This window comes from Thalassophryne amazonica, chromosome 2, assembly GCF_902500255.1.
Source record: "Thalassophryne amazonica chromosome 2, fThaAma1.1, whole genome shotgun sequence".
Lineage (NCBI taxonomy): Eukaryota > Metazoa > Chordata > Actinopteri > Batrachoidiformes > Batrachoididae > Thalassophryne > Thalassophryne amazonica.
The window spans coordinates 148,494,941-148,519,536 of record NC_047104.1 but is presented as its reverse complement, the minus strand read 5'-3'; the positions used below and the strand labels follow the sequence as shown (position 1 = coordinate 148,519,536).

Here is a 24,596-nt window from a genome sequence, read left to right as displayed (position 1 = left end):
TTTTCCTTCCCACTGTCGCCAAGTGCTTGCTCACAGGGGGTCGTTTTGACCTTTGGGGTTTTTACGTAATTATTGTATGGCCTTGCCTTACAATATAAAGTGCCTTGGGGCAACTGTTTGTTGTGATTTGGCGCTATATAAATTAAATTGAATTGAATTGTCTGTTTGTCAGCAGGATAACTCAAACTTTTGAACGGATTTTGTTGGAATTTTGTGGAGTGGTTGGAAATGACAATAGGAACACGTGATTAAATTTTAGTGGTGATCCGGATCATGAGCTGGATCCCGATGCTAACGCATTAGTATGTCTATGGCATTTTCAATGTTAAAAGTTAGCATTAAGCAGTTGCAGCTGTCATCACGTTCGGGTGCATTTGTTTTCAAATTGTGATATTTCTTAAATTTATTTTTGTTTATATATTAATAATCTAATGATTATTATATACAATTTTAGAGAAAGAGACAAAAAGAAATAGATCACTGTGCCAAGGAGGGAATCTCTTTAGGGTCAGTGACCCTATGGCCTTGTTTAGAGAAGTGTTTCATAAATGTTAAAAAATTCATATATGTGCAGTTTAGTTGAATAATAAATTGAATTTTGTCTCATTTGTTTTTGTCTATAAGCACATGCAATATCAATATCAGTGCTCAGATGACAGTAGCTTCTGGGAAAGGTGCAAGTTGCAATAAACTGAGATGCCAAGCGCTAAGGATACATGCTATCCAGTCACAGCAGATGAAACTTTTTTTTACTACTGAGCAAACATCATCTCTGAGTGCTTCTAGTTTTTTTTTTTTTTTTTATGTTTTTAGACCCAGTAGGGTTAAGCTCTGACCAACAGACCTCATGAAACATTTAAATGGGACAGAATCACATATGCTTAGATGACTTTAAAATTCATGCAGTTTAAAATTTCAGCTTTTTCTGTCCTCAGAGTGATCATGTCACTCAGCCGGCCTTCTCAGCTTTCAAACTTTCTTCTTCTTCTGGCTGATCCTGCTATGAGTTACCACAGCAGATCATCCGTCCCCATCTTACCCTGTCCTCTATCACACCAACCACCTGCATATCCTTCCTCACCACATCCATACATCTCCTCTTTGGCCTTTCTCTTCTCCTGCCAGGTCTCTCCACTCTGGGTTTCTGCTCTGCACATGTCCAAGCCATCTCAGTCGAACATCTCTGAATTTGTCTCCAAATTTTTCAGCCTGCACTGTGTCAAAATCCAACCCCTTGTCTGCTTTGTGGCACCTGGGTAGTGGATCAAGTATGAGATTGCCTGTTGAGACAAAATACCATCGGGACCTTTTGTGCCCCGTGGCTGCTACAGTAGCTGTGAAGTCTCAACAGGAACCCTGAACACAAAATGCCTAACAGGGCTTTGGGAAAAGAACAAGTCCTCAAAAGCAGATCAGCCAGAGGAGGTCATGGCTGTAACCCCAATTGCTGTAAAGGGGGAAGAAGGTTGCTATAAGGTCCTCAGACCATGATCCTCTGGTATTTTCCAGCCATCTGACCAGGCTGAGGATCTGTCAAGGATTGAGTGTTTGTCAGCATGAAAAGACATTCCCACATTCTGTAATCCCATGCAGTGGCATGTCTAGATTGACAAACTCCAGAGTGTTGAGTGTGTTATCATCAAGAACCAGCTTCAGTGAGTGGCTCATGTCATTATGATGGGTGACAGCCAAATTCTCAAGCAGATCTTCTCCTAGCAAAGCAATGGAAAACAGCCCAGAGGAGTGCAGAAGAAACAAGGACCTCCTGAAGCACAATGTCAAGAGCTGCTCCACAGACCTAAAGACCTGAGAAGAACATGCAAGGTACTGAGCCAACTGGTGAGCAGTGATCCACATGGGAGTGGCCGTCTTTGAAAAAGTGTTGATGAACAACAGTGAGAAGAAAGAGGAAGGACAGAGGGCAAGACCCTGATGGGATAAACCACGAGCAGTGTGTGTAACAGTGTGCATTAATATTAGGCCTTTTCAGTCCACTGTCCTGTTTGGGAATTGACCAAGAGACCATCATTCACACCACCGAGGGATTGCCATGACCTGCACTGTGATATGCTCATTCACAATCCTGTCTATCCTCATCACTCCCAAGGAAGGACATCTGCGAGAGTGAAAGGAACGTTTAAGAGATGGTAGTGAGACCAGTACATCTCAGTCCTGTAAAGTCTGAACCATTAAATAATCAACAGAAAATTCCAGTTCTTTGAAACAACAACCTTTATTGGTCCTTCTGAACAAGAACAAAATAATCAATTTCCTTCCATCCATCCATTTTCTTCCGCTTTATCCAGAGTCGGGTCGCGGGAGCAGCAGCTCAAGCAAAGCCGCCCAGACCTCCCGATCCATATATGACATTCAGTTTGTATCATGCAGCCGATCTGCTCTGTGTCAGTTTGATCCTGTCAGATCTCAGAAGCTAAGCAGTACGGGACCTGGTTAGTTCTTGGATGGGAGACCTCTTTGGAACACCAGCGGCTGTGTGTGTTTCTCCAGGTGAAACTGGAGTTGTCAGGAAGGGCATCTGGCATAAAACTTGTGCCAACTACCAATGTGGATCTGGCTGTATCCGCTGTGGCGACCCTGAATACAAAATGGGAGCAGCCGAATAGACAACAACAACAGAACTTTCGATTTGTATCGTATTTGACACATCCGGTCACATTGCTCAGATAGTCTTTTTTTTAACAACAACAAAAATGTAATAATACACAAACATACAAATCTAACATATTGGTAATTCCAAACATAAACAAGAACATATCCCATTAGTTATCAATAGTATTATTCAGTATAAGTGTTACATGCAGCATTGAGAAATCCACCAATGGAACTGGAAGAGGAACATTTCAGTTAGGGTATGGAAGACTCCACTGAATTTTGGAGGTGATCTGGATTCTGGATCAAGATTTCACTTTATATAGGTTTTGATGGATTACTTCAAGACGACTTCAGGGATATTCACCAACTTTGCACTGGAGATAGATATTAGGGCATGTAAGACTCCATTGCATTTTGATGGTGATCTGGATCCGGTTTATGGATTAAGATATCCCTTTATATAAGGGTGATTCTTTAACTACGGGCACTATTGGCCTTGTAAATGTAATTTCCACCACACCATTGCCTTACAATATAAAGCGCCTTGGGGCAACTGTTTGTTGTGATTTGGCACTATATACATGTGCTCTGATGTCACTGTTTATCTCCATAGAAACTACCCAAACAATCTTTCATACAAACTGTTTAAAGGGACATTACAGTGTTGTGGTGGAAATTACGGCAATAGTGTGGGACAACTACATTTTGTTTAAAAAAAATCACAACAATTGTATGACATTGAATACCCCAATTATGTTTTTATTATTTTACTGATATTTTATTCAGAGATATTTTAAAACATTAGAAAAAACGTTTCTTTACCATTAATTTTTATGATTGAAGATCAAAAGTCTGGGTGTGGGACAAGCACAATATTTGCATATAATGATGCTGAAAAAGGTGAAAAAGTCATCATAGACTACTAGAACAAATTTCTTAACACACTTTCATTGTAAAGATAACTATAACTATATATATCATCAAAGGACATAATAAGTGCCCGTAGTCTAAGAATCACCCATAAACTTTGAAGGATTACACCAAAATTACTTCACAGATTCTCACCAAATTTGCACCACAGATAGATATTAGGGCAGGGGTGGCCAAGTTCGGTCCTCGAGAGCCACCTTCCTGACACTCTTAGTTGTCTCCCTGCTCCAACACACCTGAATCCAATGAAAGACTCGTTAGCAGACTTTTAATGAGCCTTTCATTGGATTCAGGTGTGTTGGAGCAGGGAGACAACTAAGAGTGTCAGGAAGGTGGCTCTCGAGGACCGAACTTGGCCACCCCTGTATTAGGGCATGGAAGACTCCGCATTTTGATGGTGATCTGGATCCGGTTTCTGGATTAAGATATCCCTTTATATAAGATTTGAAGGATTACGCCAAACCTACTTCACAGATTCTCACCAATTTTGCACCACAGATCGATATTAGGACATGGAAGACTCCATTGCATTTTGATGGTAATCTGGATCCGGTTTCTGGATTAAGATATCCCTTTATATAAGATTTGAAGGATTACACCAAAAAAACTTTACAGATTCTCATCAATTTTGCACCACAGATAGATATTAGGGCATTCAAATCAAATCAAATCAATTTTATTTATATAGCGCCAAATCACAACAAACAGTTGCCCAAAGGCGCTTTATATTGTAAGGCAAAAGCCATACAATAATTACAGAAAAACCCCAACGGTCAAAAAAAACCCCTGTGAGCAAGCACTTGGCGACAGTGGGAAGGAAAAATTCCCTTTTAACAGGAAGAAACCTCCAGCAGAACCATGTGCAATGGAAGACTCCATTGCATTTTGATGGTGATCTGGATCCGGTTTCTGGATTAAGATATCCCTTTATATAAAATTTGAAGGATTACGCCAAACCTACTTCACAGATTCTCACCAATTTTGCACCACAGATCGATATTAGGACATGGAAGACCACTGAATTTTGGAGGGGAAAAAATGAATTTACTCCATTTTGGAATAAAGTTGTAACATAAAATGTGTAAAAAGTGAAGCGCTGTGAATGCTTTCTGGATGCACCGCATATCGGAGTGAGTGTAACCACAGGAAATGCTTCATGTGGCCGTCACTATTTGATACATCATATTTACTTTCTGGGGAGCAGATCTGAGGTTTAAATTTTAGGGTTGTTTTGTGCATCATTCGTGTATTTTCTATCGTCCCATCATGGGGTGGGTGGAGCCTATACCAGCAGTCACAAGGCGAGAGATAGAGTACACCCTGAACAGGATGCCAGTCTATTGCAGGGCCACTTATCAACAACCACACTCATGCACATACCTACAATCAATTTAAAATTCCCATTTCACCTAACCCACATCTTTGGAGGTGAAAGGAGGCTGGAGTAGCTTGGAGAGAGCTCACGTGAACACAGGGAGAACATGCAAACTCTTCACTGAAAGGGCCAGCTGGGATGTGATCACTTGCTGTGAGGCAACAGTGCTAACCACTAATCCACCCTGCCACCCCTGTATGGTGCATACTGACAAACATTTATCAACAATACTTTATAGTAGGAAGCTTACCTTCAACATCTGTGTATATCAGGCGTAGGCAACCTGTTCCAGAAAGAGCCATGAGGGTGCAGGTTTTCTTTGCAGCCACTGACTCCACCAGGTGATTTTACTGATTAATATCACTTTGAGCAGATGGAATCAGTTAATCAGTGAAATCACCTGGTGGAGTCAGTGGCTGCAAAGAAAACCTGCACCCTCATGGCTCTTTCTGGAACAGGTTGCCTACCCCTGGTGTATATTATGGTACCACAAGCAGGTCAGGTATGTTTCACATGAGCATGATTGGATTTGACCGTGCCTGTGTGTCTTCAGTAACTATCTCCATGCACCTGCTGAGCTGTCTGAGAAAGGTGGCATATTTCAGCAGTGAGCTTCAGGGTGTGGGTCAGTATGTCAGCGGGCAATCTGCTGTGACAGACAGCACAGAAATCACTCTGAGGAGAGAGTCTGGCAAACACATTGCAGGAGGAAGGAGTTACAGTAATTTGAATGCTTCACAGAGCAGCTTGGAACAGAAGGTGATGTTTGACTATCACAGCAGATCATACAGTTTAGTGATGCATTTCTGATCTTTTAGTTACGCTGTGTAATCTGTTATTAATAGCTTGTTGTGCACTGTTCCATTCGTCAGAGTTACCAGTAGTTCACTTATGAGGCTTTGCAGCTACTTTAAAGAGATGACAGTTAATAAAGGAACACAACAGTTTTCAACTTCATTTGTCTGGTGCAGCATTTCTAAAGTACTACTATAGTCTCTACATTCTGTTGTAACTTCAATCCAGTTCTCTCCATTCTGTCACTCCCTGTATTCTTTCCATGGGGCATATGCATCTCACCTATGGTTCTTTTCTCCAGTTCCTTCTTCACTTGGTACCATATAGTAGGGGATCTGGGCACACTTATTTGCACCCCACCCTCCCCCACCAAAAAACCTAAACCAAGCAAAACCAACTTTTTCATGTTCTTAGGCCACCACAAAACACAATTTGAATTTTGCCAAAAACAATTAAAAATTTCCTCATGCCATTTTATTCAAGTTGGAGTCAAAACTGTCCATCAAAACGTGACATCAGTGGTCCCCCACTATATATATATATATATATATATATATATATATATATATATATATATATATATATATATATATATATGAAAAAGAATTGGCCCAAGAATTGAACCCTGTGGCACTCCACAACACAGGGGAGCGGTTGATGAGGAAAAGTCACCAATCATAACAGAAAAAATCCTTTTGGCCAAATACGATTTAAACCACTTAATTGCAGTGCCTTGAATGCCAATAAGATGTTTCTCCGGGAAGAACATCTTATTGGCATCTTATTTTACTCCATAGGCCAAGTAGGATGTCAGTGTAATGGAGACCAGCAGGAGTTGCTCCCCCCACAGCCAAAGGACACTCTGGCCCCTCAGGTGACAGTACTGCTTTTAGCCGAGTTCACGTCCCAATTTGAGCGAGTGTGAGGAGTCAAACATAATGTAACACAGAACAGAGAGTGAGTACATTGGTGCAATTTTAAGAATGCTCTAATCATATTGAAACATATACCACATTATTTGTCTTAACATCGGGATTCCAAAACGGTATAGTTTGGATGATCTATGACTGAATGTTATAGAGTCAAACCAGCAAAAAATTTGTCAAAGGTACATTTCAGTTTGTACAGAGTTCAAAGGTTAAAGATGCTTCAATTTTGTTAAAAAAATAAATAAAAGTGATATAAATTATTGGTTGAGCTAAGCGGATTCTAAACAGGAAGAGTTTGCACCATTTATCATGCTTAATTATCATGTTATGGGCTAACATGTCATGTGACATTGGTTGACCATTAGTTTGGAGTCCAAGATTTCAACACAGTCAGAACTATTCCAGTGTACTTTTTTTGTGCTGAGGTTGGATTGTAAGTGTTGTTTCTACACCTTAAGTGGTAATGATTAGGTCAAACTTGGTTTCAGGATCAGGGACTATTTCCGCATCAAGAATCAAACATCAGTGAATTAAACAATTTAATTTGCCGACTCAATCAACTTGAAATCGCTGGAATCTTTCAGTGATTCGTCACAAAGGAATTTCCACATTCCACATCAAATGTGTCTATATTGGCAAATGGTTCAGTCAGGTTTTCCGTGGACTGATATAATGGTGCAGAGCTTGGATATGTCATGCCCAGACCTGGTTCAGGCTTTGATCCATTTTTTTGCCCCTTTCTTTGCCTCATCTTCTATTCCCACTTTGATCTATTGTTTATTTTTCATCATGGTTTATTCTGTTTTACGTTGTTACTTTTCATACTTTAGCCATTGTTCTGTTGTAGTTCTGTTTTCATTTCGGTTGTTTTCTGTTGTACTTTCATATCGGGTTTTGCTTTCTGTTTATTAGTCTGTTCCTGTTTAGTTTTGCTTTAGTAATGATTTCCTGATTAGTTATCATGTAGTTTATTTTTGTTCTCATGCTTGATTTCAGTTCCTGTTATAGTAGTTTTATATTCTGTGTTAGCTCTGTTCTCAGTTTGCCCTTATGTTCACTCCATGCCCTGCACCTGCCATTATATCTTTGTACGTCACTTTGATTCAGTCTGTTTAGTATTTACATTCACTCACACTCTTGGCACCTGTTCACGCATCTTTGTGTCTTACATCACTCCACTTTGTGCACTCCCCTCTTCGCAATCTTGCCCATGTATAATCTTTGTTCACTAGCCACGCCCCTTTCTAGATCTTTCCTCACGTGCACCTTGTTAACACCACCTGTTCCTCATTTCACACCCTGATTAGTTCACCTGCATTTAAACCTCAGTCCTTCACTTCCCTGCCAGATTGTTGTCTCAAACCTCAGTCCTTCACTTCCCTGCCAGATTGTTGTCTCTGTACCCTTTCCAGCGCCCGTTTATCAGTCTTGTTTTTGTCAAGCCGTATACCGAACTACTGCTCTGTGTTACCTTGACCATGCCTCTTGCCTCTTCCCAGATGTCTTTGTTTGCTCGTGCGTCTCAGCCTCACCCTGCTAGTACCTTTGCTCCGCTGACTGACCACATGTGCACCATACCTGAGCCTGAATTAAAGACCATGTTTTCTCTTACACCAAAGCCTAGTGTGGGAGTTTGCATTGCGGGTCCTCCCGCTCCTGGGGCCGGGTCACCACCCATCATGACAGAATAACACAATGCAGATGAATGGATGTCAAATCAGTTACTCTCCAGAAGATAGTGTGTGTGGTGGGGGAAAACCATAATCAAAGACAAATGTTGTGGAATGACTGAGCGAGCTGTAGCAACAATGCAACAGAGACACTGCGGCAGTCAGGTTGCTCAGCTGATACACATACATGCACAAAACACAGCTGGTGTGAAAGAGGCAGCACATAGCACAAAATCATTCTTGATTTCCAAAATTAATGGATGCTTATCTTTTACTTGATTGCTGTCATTTCTGCACTATTATAGGAGAAACACTGCATTCTAACACTGGTTTTACATTCTGTAGATTTTTTATTTTTTTTTTGCACTGTCAGAAGTGATGTTTCTCACTTCTGAAGACCCGGATGTTGGTTGCTCATTCTGCCCTGACGAATGGCGGAAAATGGGATTTGTGAATCTGTGAGCTGAAACAGCACATCCTCCTTCCCTTGGTTCAGAGTTAAAAAGGACACAGTAATATATTAATTTGGCCTAGATTCTCTGATAATACCTTGTAGGTGTATGAATAAGATGGCGATTATTATATCTTTGAAATATTAGGTGTGGGGTGATGATATGCATTTGTCTGTACAGCAGGATTAATTTTTGCAGGGAGTCAAAGGTCACTGCAGATAAACAATAATGCCCACTGGACTTGGCGCGCAAGTGCTTTTCTGCTGATGAGGGTTTTTACAGCCATATTAAATTGAGTTGTTTTTCCAGGTCAGCTTGATGATCAATGAAATCAACTGGATCGTTTGTTTTGGCTGTTTTATTTCTTCTCAGAGGTCAGGCCTGCAGCAGCCGCATGCAAATCTCTCAGGCTTTCTCTGTAATACCGTAGTGCTCAGTGTGTGCCTCATGTGGCAGGAAGCAGATCAGAACTGGTAGGTGCAAAGGTTGAAGTGAAAACACTATCTGACACCATCCGAACCAGACTCCCGTTCAGACTTTGAACGCGGTCAGGTGTGCAGTAGCCACATATGTCGTCAGTCAAACTCAGTCAGTTGTTCTGAGATGTTTATGCTGCATTTGATTCCCAGTCAGAAAACTTGCAACTTGTGGAATATCTCTGCAAACTTCATCTGAAAAGTCCAAAGCATGTTACATTTGTGATTGTCTTCTGCAGCCCACAGTTCAGCAATATGCTTTGGTTTGCTGCTAATATCATCATGCATTTACTAGTTATTTTGGAATGTTTGACATTCATCCTGGTAGTGCAGCAGATAAGAGAATATTTAGAGGGGAATCCTGCAAATAGTGATAAAAGCATCAAATTTGGCAGAAATGCTCCTCATACAATCCTCTCTTGAAAAAACTGATTGGCCACTTGAATTTTCAGTTGGCGTGCAGGTAGAGGTCAATTGAAGAATTACACAGGGGTCAAAATTCAGAGATGCTCCAATCATATTGAAACCTATGCCACATTACTTGCCTGATCATAAAGATTCCAAAAAGGTATGGTTTGGATGGTCTGTAACTGAATTCTATGGAGTTACGGGATAAAAACAGCAAGAATGGTGACAAAGGTCAGTGTCAGTTTGTACAGGGGTAAAAAGTTAAAGTGGCTCCAATTTTGGTAAAAAGTGATGCAAATTACTAGTTGAGTTAATACGGTTTTAAAATGGAATAGTTTGGACCATGTATCATCCTTACTTATCATGTTATGTGGTAACATATGTCACATGTCATAGAATCCAATAGACGTAGGCCTTCTTTAACCTTTACTTTGGAGACCAAGCATTCAACACTGTCAAAACTACTCCATTTATTAATCCTATTAGCTCAACCAATAATTTGCATCACTTTTTATCAAAACTGGAGCAACTTTAACTTTTGACCTCTGTACAAGATGAAACTGACCTTTGTCACCATTCTTGCTGCTTTTACCCCATAACACCATAGAATTCAGTCACAGATAGTCCAAGCTATACCTTTTTGGAATCTTTATGATCAGGCAAATAATGTGGAATATTTTTCAATATGATTGGAACATCTTTTAATTTTGACCTCTGTGTAATTCTTCAATTGAACCCTAACTGACCACCGATTGAAAAGTCAAGCGGCCAATCGTTTTTTCAAAAGAGTGTCTAAGGAGTATTTCTGCCGAATTTGATGCTTTTATCACCATTTGCATGATTGTTTCAGTAATCTGCTGCACTATGGCTGATTTGTATAATGAATGTTTTCTTTACATTATTAAAAATTTAACTGTCTTGTGTTCTACATGCAAACATGGAATTCCCTGCTTAAGGCACCTTGACACTTTCATAAATTTGACCCCCACACTGGCATGCAACCTTGCGTGCCAATGAGTAAACTCATCGTAAACTGCGCGGCTGCGTGCCAGTGTGCAAAGAAAATTTTGAAATGTTCAGAATTTCTGGCATGCATAAATTTGCCAGTTGTGTGACATAGTCGTAAACATTGTGCAACCTATTTGAAAACACTGTGTGTCACTGTGTGTCATTGCGCACATGGCATCTGAATGTTAAATTAGATTGTCAAAATGTTACATCTATAATAAACATAACTTCACAGATACATTATCTAACTCATAAGAAGGAATGAAAATGAAACTGTTTTACCAAACTATTACAATATATATATTATAAATAATTACCTTTGAGACAAGATTTCAAATGCGTTCTCCACCACACGACGTGCACAAGACAACCTGCAGCTGTTGATAATTTCTCTGTGATTCTGAGAGTGATGAGAGAATGGTTTTATCAGCCAAGTTCTGAGAGCAAATGGGTTATCAGCTACCAAATGATATGGCACAGGGTTTATTTTGTATAGCGTGGCGTCAAGCGGGATGTATTGGCATGACAAATTTTTGCGGCAGTGCGGGAATCAAGTTTGTGCAAGTGTCAAGGGGATTTAAGACAGCAAAATGAAGGTGGGTGAGTGAGACTGTTCAAGCTGTAACTCAAAAACACTGAAATTTATCACCTTGTAACTCGCCTGATTAAATGAGCACATAATGAAGATGAAGTGCATAGAGGATGGTGAACTTTTCTGTACCAGTTCAATCAAATTGCCAATGCAATAGCCTAATTTTTTTCTAAAGACAATGAGAAAACCATGTGTATGACTTAATGAGAGGGACACCTTTCAGTCAAATTGTTTGAAAACAATATGAATCAAAATTGGTGGAAGAGTTGGCTGTTCAACAAGGTTATATATATATATATATATATATATATTTTTTTTTTTTTTAACTTTCACTTTTGATACTCTGTGTGCTTCTTACCCTGTGTGCTGCTCTAACCTCCATTTCCCTGAGGAAGTCTTCTCAAGAGATCAATAAAGTTCTATGTAATCTAATTTCGGACAGAATCAACTAAATGTGTGTTATGGTATCAATGAATCATAAAGGATGAATTTGAATGAATCTGTGACAAACATGTATCCTGGGATAGAAAAATGAAATGTTAAAAATCCAAGGCAACCAGCTAAGGTATCAACAAAGGTATAAAACATTCTCGAAATCAACATGTGGATCCGCGCCTGAGTGAAAACGGGGAAGTCGAAAGAACTTACTAAAAACACCACTTAGATATTATAGTTTTAATATTGAACTCAGACAGTCTGTGCATTTAGTTTGCTTTGAGTTTATACGTTTATGCACCGGTTTCTTAACAGTGGACACAAGTGTAGAACTCTGTGCTTTCTTCTTTATTTTGTAAGATGTCCCGTATGATCCAAAGAGATGCGCAAACAAATGTATGGACAGAAATCAGAGCAGAACCTTTTTTCAGTTTCTGCCTTTACCGATTCTTGGTGAATGATAATAAAACTAAGCAGACATCAGCACTGAGAGTCACCATTCAGCTTTTCTCTCCAGGGACGTTTCACCTCTCATGTTGAGTGTGTTCTCATCAGAAATTTTGTCACCTGCTGTCTCGTGCGCACACACACGGCAGGACATTCATCACGTTCAAACAGAGGTAGACGTGGAGCGGAGGTAGACATCTCCTTGTTCAGTCCTGCCTGTCATCTGAACACAAACTGAATTCTCTTATGATCTTTACTGTTTCTATTTTCGGTGTCTTCAATTTGTCCACGACATCTAAACGTTACGGGCCCGTTCGAGAAGTCGCTTATGCTGGACAACTCAGCAGATTCTTAAAAATCTCTCTGAACCATCACAGAAAGTTCTCTCCAGGGGTCCAACTTTACTGTCTTCAACGCAGATTGACATGTAGCTCAGCAGAGGGAAAAATTGCACTGGTGGAGCTCAAGGTTTGGCAACAGTCCACTGACTGCGCTGCGGTGGTTTGAATCATATTTATCTAATAGATTACAATTTGTTCATGTAAATGGGGAATCTTCTTCACAGACTAAGGTTAATTATGGAGTTCCACAAGGTTCTGTGCTAGGACCAATTTTATTCACTTTATACATGCTTCCCTTAGGCAGTATTATTAGACGGCATTGCTTAAATTTTCATTGTTACGCAGATGATACCCAGCTTTATCTATCCATGAAGCCAGAGGACACACACCAATTAGCTAAACTGCAGGATTGTCTTACAGACATAAAGACATGGATGACCTCTAATTTCCTGCTTTTAAACTCAGATAAAACTGAAGTTATTGTACTTGGCCCCACAAATCTTAGAAACATGGTGTCTAACCAGATCCTTACTCTGGATGGCATTACCCTGACCTCTAGTAATACTGTAGGAAATCTTGGAGTCATTTTTGATCACGATATGTCATTCAATGTGCATATTAAACAAATATGTAGGACTGCTTTTTTGCATTTACACAATATCTCTAAAATTAGAAAGGTCTTGTCTCTGTTATGTGTCGACGCGGATTGAGGAGCGAACCTGCGTCAGACAGAACCCAGCGCTAAAAATAACCAGAAAGTGGTTCCAACAACAAAAACAATTTATTTTTCACCTGTGCCTAAATAAAATGTACAAAACCAAAACCAATGTCCTTCTGGAGGAGTGACTGCTGGCACGTTCTCCAGCGCCCGCAAGGAGAGAAGTCCGGCGCTCCTGGACCCACTACCACCAGACAAACACCCCCCAGGTGGACACGACAAACTGACTCTCTGTGAAGCAAAGAAGATGTGAGGTAAGTCAGCAGTTACAACAATATCTTTCAAAAGACACACGCTATCAGCAACACATTCAGGTCTGTACTTTTTATCTTTATGCAAATGAGCAGCTTCTCACAACAAGTGGAGGATCACTTATCCTGCACGCCACAGCAGTGAGAAGCAAACTGCACAACTCTCATCACAATTCCAGTATACTATGTAACAAAACACCAAGTCACTATCAACAATTAGTCAAATACTTAATTACCTTTGATGTGTGCTGACAGCATGTGTCCTCACCCTTCCTTGCTTCACGGGCTCGATGTGTCAAACCCAGGTGCGGTCCTCAGCGTCTCACAAACGAACATCACAAGGTCGGCAGTTCTGCTTGAATCACACATGCCTTAAAAGCAGAACGCCATCCAATTATCTGCTTCAGCTGAAAGTCTTTAAGGTTGCATGTGAGCACCAGTCACAGGTGCTTCACATGATGTTGATGAGGGTGAGGACTCTTCAGCCAGCACCTTCTCCACAGACAAATCAGTTTCCATGCCACCTGAAGAGCAAAGAAAAGAAAAGAACACCAAAACATCCAGCCACACCCCCCAACACACAACAGTCTCAGAGTGATGCTGAAAAACTAATTAATGCATTTATTTCCTCTAGGCTGGACTATTGTAATTCATTATCAGGTTGTCCTAAAAGTTCCCTGAAAAGCCTTCAGTTAATTCAAAATGCTGCAGCTAGAGTACTAACAGGGACTAGAAGGAGAGAGCATATCTCACCCATATTGGCCTCTCTTCATTGGCTTCCTGTTAATTCTAGAATAGAATTTAAAATTCTTCTTCTGACTTATAAGGTTTTGAATAATCAGGTCCCATCTTATCTTAGGGACCTCGTAGTACCATATTACCCCAATAGAGGGCTGGATCAGGTGACCCTGAACCATCCCTTAGTTATGCTGCTATAGACTTAGACTGCTGGGGGGTTCCCATGATGCACTGTTTCTTTCTCTTTTTGCTCTGTATGCACCACTCTGCATTTAATCATTAGTGATTGATCTCTGCTCCCCTCCACAGCATGTCTTTTTCCTGGTTCTCTCCCTCAGCCCCAACCAGTCCCAGCAGATGACTGCCCCTCCCTGAGCCTTGTTCTGCTGGAGGTTTCTTCCTGTTAAAAGGGAGTTTTTCCTTCCCACTGTCGCCAAGTGCTTGCTCACAGGGGGTCGTTTTGACCGTTGGGGGTTTTTACGTAATTATTGTATGGCCTTGCCTTACAATATAAAGCGCCTTGGGGCAACTGTTTGTTGTGATTTGGTGCTATATAAATAAAAGTGATTTGATTTGATTTGAATGACTATAGGTTATAGTTCAGCTGTCGCCATCAGAGCAATCCATGGAGCAGTAACGTGGCTTGACAGAGCTGATTGTCGACCTTGTGTTTGAGCTGAAGGCCAGCAGGAGTCGCTGTGCAATACTAGTCAGTAAACCTCACTCCCCAACAGCTAAAGGGTTTCTCAGGCCAAAAGGCCAAAGTCCTGGGTTTTAGCCTTCTGGTTAGAGAGTCCCATGCCATGGATCGTGGGTTCGCATCCCAGGGATGAGTGGCAGGAGTCAAAATTACAACACAATGCAGAGCAAAGCCGCTACAACACCCTATTTAAATTCAATTATCTGCGATTGCATCACTGGGCAACAGCCAGGTGGAAACTATTCGGATGATTCAGACGGCTTTTGGTGACTTTTCAGTCGTGTGACTATCCGAGAAATTGTGGAAAGGTGGGCATGTCACAACATGTCCTGTGAGACTTCAACACGAAGTTGCTTTTGCTCCGCCATCAGCAACTTCTTGCCGAAGCCATCGGCACGAATTTCACCGCCACTCTTTTCATGGCCAAATCTTCTGTCACAGTGGAATGTACCAAAAAAGTGCTGATGTCCACCTCTTCCACAATTTTCGGATAGTCACACGACGGTCCCGCATCACAACAGCATTCACTTTGGAAATGATCTGGTCATTTCAGCATGTTGATGGCCGACCGGAGTATGGCTCGCTCTCCACCGTTGTGTGGATGTCTTTAAACCGGTTGTACCGCTCCTTAATCTGTGTGATGCCCAGAGCACTGTCATCGAAAGCCATCTGAATCATCCGAATAGTTTCCACCTGGCTGTCGCCCAGTTTCTGGCAAAATTTGATGCGGCGCTGCCCCAGTCGTTCCGTCTTTTTCCTTGAAATGAAAATCCGCCGAGTGCGCTGCACAATCCTCACACAAAGGCTACTTACTAGAAAATGACACAATCGACAGGCATGAAAAAGTTCATGCATGCGCACGAAGGTTCAAGGTTGGCTCATGCAAGCACACGTGATTCAAATCCATCAGATTTTTGCAAAAAATAAAAATGTCCGATACTTTTCTAACAGACCTCATAAAAATTTTAAGCATGTTGAGAATTTTTACAACACCACAACGAACATCAGCGCTGCCTGACTGATGTTGACTTAGCTCCTGCAGAGTCTGGCGGACCTCGGCACTAATCAACATTTATCAACTTTTCACTCTGCATCGGTAAATGAGTGTGAATGCATTATAAAGTATCGAACTGTGCATCAGAAAATGAACCACATTTGAAGCCATAGGGCCTTTCAAGTTTTACAACACTGAGAACATTTAGTTTCTACTGAAATCCAAGCATTATAATGTAGGTTTACTTTTGTATCATGTTGCAAAATTACAGTTCATTTTAATGAAGAGGACATATTTATCTAGGGGGAAATTCCATAGCGAATATCGTTTATTCCTTCATCACATCATGCAGACTAACTACAGAAGGAAGCACGCCTGTGCATGTTTGAGGTTTTGAGATTAAAATTACATGTGACCCAGTTTATGTTCACATCCATAAGATTTCTTGTAAATCACTTGCAAATCTACCAAATGTTAGTCATCACATCTAATCCCTTGAATTTTTCCCCCTCAGGGGTTGAAATTCTAAACTGATTCCAGACAGCATGAATTTTGATCATATCATATTATGTATCCCTTATCTAAATGCTAAGGAATAACATTGTAGTGGTGCCAAAGAAAATTCTTTTTATGACTTAAATCTTAAAAACCCAGTGGCACTATACCTTTAACAATATGACCAAATCCCTGTGATGAAAATGTTCACAACTAAATCCTCAGTAAACTTACAATCTGATTTACAGGTCGATTTAAATATCTTATTGTGGGCAGCACGGTGGCTTAGTGGTTAGCACTGTTGCCTCACAGCGAGAAGGTCATGGGTTCAATTCCCGTGGAGTTTGCATGTTCTCCCCGTGTTTGCGTGGGTTTCCTCCGGGTGCTCCGGTTTCCTCCCACATCCAAAGACATGCGGGTTAGGTGGATTGGAATCTTTAAAATTGTCCTTAAGTGTGCGTGTGGGTGTGTCTGTTTGTCTATTTGTGGCCCTGCGACAGACTGGTGTCCTGTCCTGGGTGTACCCCGCCTCACGCCCTATGACTGCTGGGATAGGCTCCAGCGACCCTTAATTGGACTAAGCGGTAGAAGATGGATGGATGGATAAATATCTTATTGTGTCCTTGCACTGAAGGTGAACTGAGACTTACAGAGGACACAGACAGGATGAGTATAACAAAATAATTTCTTCAGTAATAAAGTAATTTGATGCCAGCCGAACTGTCTCAGTACATTTAAGAGAAACATTTTGTATTTTTTTTAAATATATCTTGGTGATCTTATTTTCTAGTCATTTCTAATGATGGGGGTGGAGAGAGCTGCTGCTCCTCCATTATCTCTGAGATATATTAGCAACTTTACCTCAAAGTGATGCTTGAGGACAGAAAGTCTGACCACCTGGTGACCTTGTAAATAATCTTGCTCCTCTAACTGTCCGAAAAAAAAAAAAGAAGTTTTTATTATCAGTATAACCTTAAAAAATTCATTAAGTCTCAATTTTTTGTAAGACCTATGCTCGTGTGAGACAAACGTAATGGGGAAAACGTCCCCTGAGGGGACTTGTATGTCACAGTCGTATGCTTTCACACGCACACATATAGGATTCACAGGTTGATAAACAAGAATGGAACTGGCTTGAGCTGACAGAAGTAATCACATTGGAATTTTCTGTAGCTATACTCAACCAAACCATACAATCTACTTTTTTACCCCTAGGAATTAGTAGGGCAGGGGATAATGGAGTCAGTCAGTGATTGTGCAAATCTGAATGCAACTTTCAGAATGTTGACAAAAAATAACCGCAAATTTACAGCGTTTCCATTACTTCGGAATGCAACTGCTAGGTTTTGTCCTCTCACCATACCTGTCATTCCAGCGAGGCTTTTTGCAAGAGCTGCATTAATTACAGTGATATTAAAGTGCTCACAGTGCTCTTTTTGGTAATCAGGATCTTGTATCAGTTACTTCTCATTCAGTGACCATATCATTGTGATTTAAACCCCAAAGGTCAACCAGTGGACCATGTCCAAGCAACATGAGTACTCCTTAAAAGCTTGTGAGAAAATTAGAAGTGTTTCTTTGCAGTTGACATTGATTTTTGCTAAGTGTTTGATTTAGTTGACTGGGTTTGCTCTATCAGACCTGTTGAGAAGACATCATAGTTAGCCAGTACATATGTACTGTGAGTGCTTTGCAGAATCAATAGTAAGTAAGTCCCTTTGGCTGCTCCCTTGTTTGCACTCGGGGTCACAACAGCAAATTAAAGGTGTATCTGCATGTTGAATTGGCACAGGTTTTACGCTGGATGCCCTTCCTGACACAACTCTACATTACATGGAGAAATGTGGCAGGGGTGGGATTTGAACCCGGAACCTTCTGCACTGAAACCAATCAATGGATACCTCAATTATTGCGCTCGGGAATTAGAGTGAGGAGAGTGTCTGGGTTTGCATTTGTCCCAGATCAAAACTAAAATCCCGGCTTGTAGTGACGACTGCATTCAGCCACCAGAAGTCTATCTGTATGTGGTGAAAGTGTTGAACTAAGGTAGATACTAGGGATGAGCAAGTACACCACTATCTGTATCTGTTCAACCATCTAAATTATCTGTAGTGGGTGGGGCCTAAGTCAGACGTGGGCATGGTTTAACCGGAAATGGGTGGGGCTTAAATCAGAACATTATTTTAAGTCTTAAATTGATATGGATTGATCAGAAGTTGCTATATTAAATGTTTATTTGAAAACTATTTACAGAACAGTGTCAAAATTGATATTCAAATCAAAATCAAATCAATTTTATTTATATAGCGCCAAATCACAACAAACAGTTGCCCCAAGGCGCTTTATATTGTAAGGCAAGGCCATACAATAATTACAGAAAAACCCCAACGGTCAAAACGACCCCCTGTGAGCAAGCACTTGGCGACAGTGGGAAGGAAAAACTCCCTTTTAACAGGAAGAAACCTCCAGCAGAACCAGGCTCAGGGAGGGGCAGTCTTCTGCTGGGACTGGTTGGGGCTGAGGGAGAGAACCAGGAAAAATACATGCTGTGGAAGAGAGCAGAGATCAATCACTAATGATTAAATGCAGAGTGGTGCATACAGAGCAAAAAGAGAAAGAAACACTCAGTGCATCATGGGAACCCCCCAGCAGTCTAAGTCTATAGCAGCATAACTAATTGATGGTTCAGGGTCACCTGATCCACAGGAGAGGAGCCTGAAAGCTGAAGGCTCTGCCTCCCTTTCTATTCTTAAAAACCCTAGGAACTACAAGCCTGCAGTCTGAGAGCGAAGCGCTCTATTGGGGTGATATGGTACTACGAGGTCCCTAAGATAAGATGGGACCTGATTATTCAAAACCTTATAGGTAAGATGAAGAATTTTAAATTCTATTCGAGAATTAACAGGAAGCCAATGAAGATCTTCACTGGCTTCTTTCTTCTTTTTAAAATCTTCTTTAATGCCATGATAATGTCCTGTGTTTAGTATTGCATAACCTGCTGGTCCCAGGCAGGAAAAACTACCCTTCCCACCCGGAAGCGAACATTTGCAAACATCAAACAAATGTTCATATAATGTTTGTTTACTGTTCAGCAAGTTTGCAAACGTTCATGTAATGTTCGTGATGTTTGTCTAATGTTTGCATGGAAGCGAAAATTTGCGAACATCAAGTGAACGTTCATAGAATGTTCATTTACTGTTCAGCAAGTTTGCAAATGTTCATATAATGTTTGTGATGTTTGTCTAATGTTTGCATGAAAGCAAACATTAGACAAACATGTAAGCAAACATTTGCAAAAATCAATCAAATGTTTATAGAATGTATGCTTAATGTTCAGTGTGTTTGCGAACATTCACATAATGTTCATGTTGTATGTGTAAAGCTTGCCTCAAAATAAAAGCATAAATTAAATTATTATTTAATTATTACAATTATTTTGTAAAATTTCATATTACAGGAAAACATTAAATATCATTTACTGCCTACAGAAAGTTAATGTTGGACTCCATTTAAATTATGTGTGCAAACATAGGTAGAATGAACAATAGGAAATGATTTCAACACTCATGGTAACCAATAATATGTCGATTTATGATTTATTCAGACCTACTGAATATACGAGAGTAGGCTGAAAAGTTCTAAGGCTCCCCATGAAGGAGTAATGCATTAACTGCATTATAGTGAGCCTTAGAACTTTTCAGCCTACTCTCGTATAATTTCAAGATTACTGTGATAAACTGACAGAGCTAACTCAGAAACATGTCTTGGGGCAACTTGCATAAACATGCACTCTGTTAATTGGAATATTATTTTTGCAATAAAAATTTACATCACTACAGACTGTGATTGTCAGCTACTGAAATATGTTTTTTTATGGAAACAGATTGCAATGGCAGCTTATTATCCAGAAGTCCGACAGACCTGAGTTACATACATTTTGCCATATTTTCTAAAAGCATAATATCTTTAGCATTTTTGGAAATAAGGAAAAATACATTAAAGGTATTAAAATTGATTTACAACATAATGTTTTCAACATGCATGAGCAGGAAACATTGACATTTAAATAAAACAGCTCATAGACAAATAATATTTTTTACTGGTCACTTCACAACTTGCAGTTCAAACATTATCAGACATGTTTTTAAACAAACATGCTGAACATGAGATGAATAGTCACACATGTCACAGTCTAACAGTGTTTGGTGGGAATTATTACCATAACATATTTCTTCCTTTCTGATTCCTTTAATTTCAGCTGCTCAATTCATGTTTTCAGTGAGGCATGATATTATAATTATCCAGGGTAAAACATGTACATTGTACACATTATAACACCTGGATACAATCATTTCTGAATGTAAAATGCAACATTCTCATTCTGGTAAAAAAAAAAAAAAAAAAAAAAAAAAAAAAAAAAAAAAAAAAAAAAAAAAAAAAAAAAAAAAAAAAAAAAAAAAAAAAAGAAAAAGCTTGTAGTGCTCTCCACCAAACAGTTGGTGGCAGTGGTGCTCCGAGTTGGGTTAAAACCCGCTGTTTAACAAAGAAGAAGAAGAACACGACTTGGCTAACTAGCAGTGCTGCATGCTCTCCGTTCTCTTTTGGCAAATAAAAGTTTATGTTCAAGACGTTAATTTGCCTGTTCAGTCTCTATACTACGATTAAGAGACCACTGAGAGCAGAAGAGGAGACTAACGCTGGAAGATCATCGACTGGATCACAGAAAACCAACACAACCACGAGTTAGCAGCTAGCTTCAAATGGCGAGGCCTTCCTACAGTCATCACGAGGTAACGGAACCTGATGTGAGCACAAACCCATTTTAGACAGAAAAGACAGAACTTGCTTGAAGCTTGATTATGCCAGACATGGACTAATGAGAACCAAACCAGCACATTTTTGACTAGCACGGAGCTAACGTTAGCCACAGAAAGGCACAGGCCTAATTCATATTTTGTCCATGTTTTAATTTATTCTGATATTAAGCCAGAAGCCTAAAGGTGTCAGTAAGGTGTGTGTGGGCATCTCACTTCCAAGGACATGCAGGTTGGGTGAACTGGAAACTTTATAATTGTCCAGGTCTCACTTATAAAAGAGGTCTCGATCTCAAAGGGACTAATTTGCTTAAATAAATGCTAAATTTAAAATATACATAACTTTTTATGACCATGACTAATATATATACTCTGTCTTTAAGTTTAAGTAATGTCAGTGCCCAGAAAGAGACTTTATAAAGATAAGTTTGATAATATTTTCGATCATTGTTTGTTCCCCCCCACAGTAACCATGCCTGCTGCCTTAAGAGTTGTTAAATCACTGAATCCTCCATCTGACCAGTCGGTTGAGTGTGTGTCTGCAGTTGATTCACATCAGCCTGATCCTTATCCAGAGGTTTGTACTATAATGGTTAAATAAGATTGTTCAGTGTCTTGTGCCAGAAGATTCTAAAATTCACATTCAGCAAGCAAAATATTCAAAATTTCTGGCAAGAAATATTCTGTTCTATTTGGGATATAATTTGAAAATACAGTAAAATCTGCCAGTAATGAAGTTGTATATACTAACTTTCCTTATTTAAAGAAATAATTTACAGGTCTTGTTACTTAATTGACATGTTTATTTATTGCTGATATAAAGTTACAGAATTCCTTTTATAAAAACTCAGTTTCTATGTCCCTTGCATAATGTTTAATTTGCATAGTGTGTGCATACTGTCTATGGTACCATACACTTGAAACAGGAGGACTTGTATGCTATACTACTGAGGTTTACCACCTTATCTGGTGTGGGAAAAGTGATCTGTCCAAAAAAAAAAATTTTTGAGATTCTTTTGGTGGGTAAATAGACCTGAGAAAGCACCAGAATTAGGGCTGAAACGATGAGTCGAGTAACTTGAATAATTCGATTACAAAAAATGTTTGAGGCAAATTCTGTGCCTCGAAGCTTTGTTTAATGTTGTAGCACATATGTCAGGCCTGTGTGTGGCGCTGCAACATCCGCAGAAAAAAAAAAACAAAAGGCGAGCATAACAGCTAATCAAATTAGCAACGATAGCTACCGCTTTCCAACGTGACACATAGAGTAAAATAAAGCCTTTTAAGAGAAAGATGGTCCACACTGATCATCTGAAATAGACTTACTGTGCATTTAAAGCGAAGCAGTGTGTTTGTCTATTTTTCTGCTCTACGTGGGGAGGGACTATTGACCCGGTGGCCAGCTGCTGTCTCTCTCTGCCCAGCGTGAGGAGCTCTCAGACCGGGCGAGTCACAGCTCTGTCCCCGGCTACATCGACAAACAGCAGGTCCACTCTTTCTTCTGTGTTTACCTCAGACTCACACTGAGTGTTTCACTTTTTAATGATGCGTTTTTGGGCAACACACAACACTTCACGAACACGGTAACTTAAATAATAAAAAACTGACTGCGATGCTGCATGTTCAACCTCCAGCTGAAATGCATCTGCTGAAGAGAAAGAGGGATAAAAAAAATCACGCAGGGACCCAGTCCATCAACCTTTATTTAAAAAAAAAAAAAAAACTTGGTTAATTTTTACAAATTGGACAAAACAAAATAGAAGGCTACATCCCATCGCCATTTCAGCAAAATGACAGTGACGTGTCATTGTTTATAGACAGCCCATTGATGTTGTTTAAAACGCAAAAGTACTTTTTATCCGATTACTCGATTAATCGCCAGAATAATCGATAGAATACTTGACTGCTAAAATAATTGATACCTACAGCACTAACCAGAATGCATTTGAGATTTCGCATTTTTCTGGGGGACAACCACCTGACCAACCATCAGGGCCTTGCCAAGATCTTTCAAGTTTGTTTGTTTTTTTTTGTTGTTGTTGTTTTTTTCCTCCATGGCTCACTTTCATCACTGAGTGGTGGCCAAGTGGTTAATGCACTTGGTTTCAGTGCAAAAGGTTCCGGGCTCTCCATGTAATGCTTTCTCCATGTAATGTGGAGTTGCATCAGGAAGGGCATCCGGCGTAAAACCTGTGCCAATTCAACATGCAGATCCACCTCAGATTTGCTGTGGCGACCCCGAGTGCAAACAAGGGAGCAGCTGAAGGGACTTACTTACCTACTTGCTTTCCTCACTCAGTTCATTCACAGATTTGTCCGTGCTGAAGATGAGAGGTCAACAGCATTGGTTTAATCCTTTGTGAAGCATAGGATTTAATGTAAAGTGAGAACTTCTGTATTAAGGTTGTAACATATGGATCTATATACATTTTGTGTTCCAGGAGAAGCAGAATGACATCATTCACAGTATCAAACAGCTAAATGACAGAGTTGGTGCACTGCATCCTTGGACTGTCCCTGAAAGTGTCGGTTCCCAGACATACCAGGAGAGAGAACAATGTGGACGCTGCTAAGATGATCATCCGAAGAATGGCCAGCTAAACCAGAAGTGTGGGCTTGAACCAATTCCAAGCAGTGCCTGGAAGTAATGGGCCTTCCAGTAAAGTCACTCAAAGAAGTGAGTTAATGTGTTTTCTGTTTGTTAGATCCTCATCACCTTAATAAATTTTTGCTGTTTCATTTTTTACACAGTATATTATGAAACATGCTGTATTTATGGAAATACGGTAACTAAAGCCTTTCACATTGCATGCTTTATACGCATCAGGCAACGCGTTGCGTCAACGCCTCCCACACCCCCGACGCGTTCCGTGTGGCAAGGGGACGGAGACTTTTGCTCAGATGTTTTTTTTTTTTTTTTTTTTTCTTTCTCCAGAGGAAAGCTGAGTGATCGCCATGTTGTATGTGCGTCGATGAACCACGAAAAAGCTTTAATACAGCATTTGCAAGGATTTTTCTTCAGAAAACTGCTCTGTATAAATGAGCAGTCCTGTGACACCTTCCTATTTTGTAGGCATCAGTGGTTTCTGCCGCTAGTCTTCCATGTTTGGACCCGACACATTGTTTCTTTTGGACAGTGTGAAGCTTTGTCACAGTTCAGAGCGGCAAAAGTTGGATTGGGTTGAACTTTTACCACGTCAGCCTGTTGACAAGCAGGAATGTGCACACTCCCGGCAGAAGCGATGGTTTAGCTCGGCTTTTGACGTGACGCTTCAGACGCCTCTAAAAAGCAACGCGTTTCATTGAAGATACTTTTTAGACCGATTTGTGGCGCCTCTGATGCTTCCAAAGCATGTGGTGTGAAAAGTCCTTTACACAAATAACAGTGGGTACAGAGGATTAATCATTTTTGTCT

At 40.2% G+C, this 24,596-nt stretch overlaps 3 long non-coding RNA genes across 4 annotated transcripts; 2 read left to right on the top strand and 1 right to left on the bottom strand.

Moving 5' to 3' along the window:
• Nucleotides 1–1,043: 1,043 nt before the first annotated feature.
• LOC117503185 lies at nt 1,044–14,552 on the bottom strand. Its single transcript, XR_004558512.1, has 3 exons — nt 14,541–14,552; nt 8,019–8,022; nt 1,044–1,118 (listed from the first exon to the last, which is right to left on the bottom strand). It is a non-coding gene; the product is annotated as an uncharacterized LOC117503185 (long non-coding RNA).
• On the top strand, nt 8,510–10,684 carry LOC117503190. The gene is made up of 3 exons (XR_004558513.1): nt 8,510–8,519; nt 8,963–8,972; nt 10,605–10,684. It is a non-coding gene; the product is annotated as an uncharacterized LOC117503190 (long non-coding RNA).
• On the top strand, nt 13,851–23,679 carry LOC117503178. Of its 2 annotated transcripts, none has more exons than XR_004558509.1 (3): nt 13,851–13,862; nt 21,649–21,758; nt 23,623–23,679. It is a non-coding gene; the product is annotated as an uncharacterized LOC117503178 (long non-coding RNA). The 2 variants fall into 2 exon arrangements; XR_004558508.1 differs by lacking the exon at nt 13,851–13,862 and adding an exon at nt 21,096–21,157.
• The last annotated feature ends 917 nt before the right edge of the window (nt 23,680–24,596 follow it).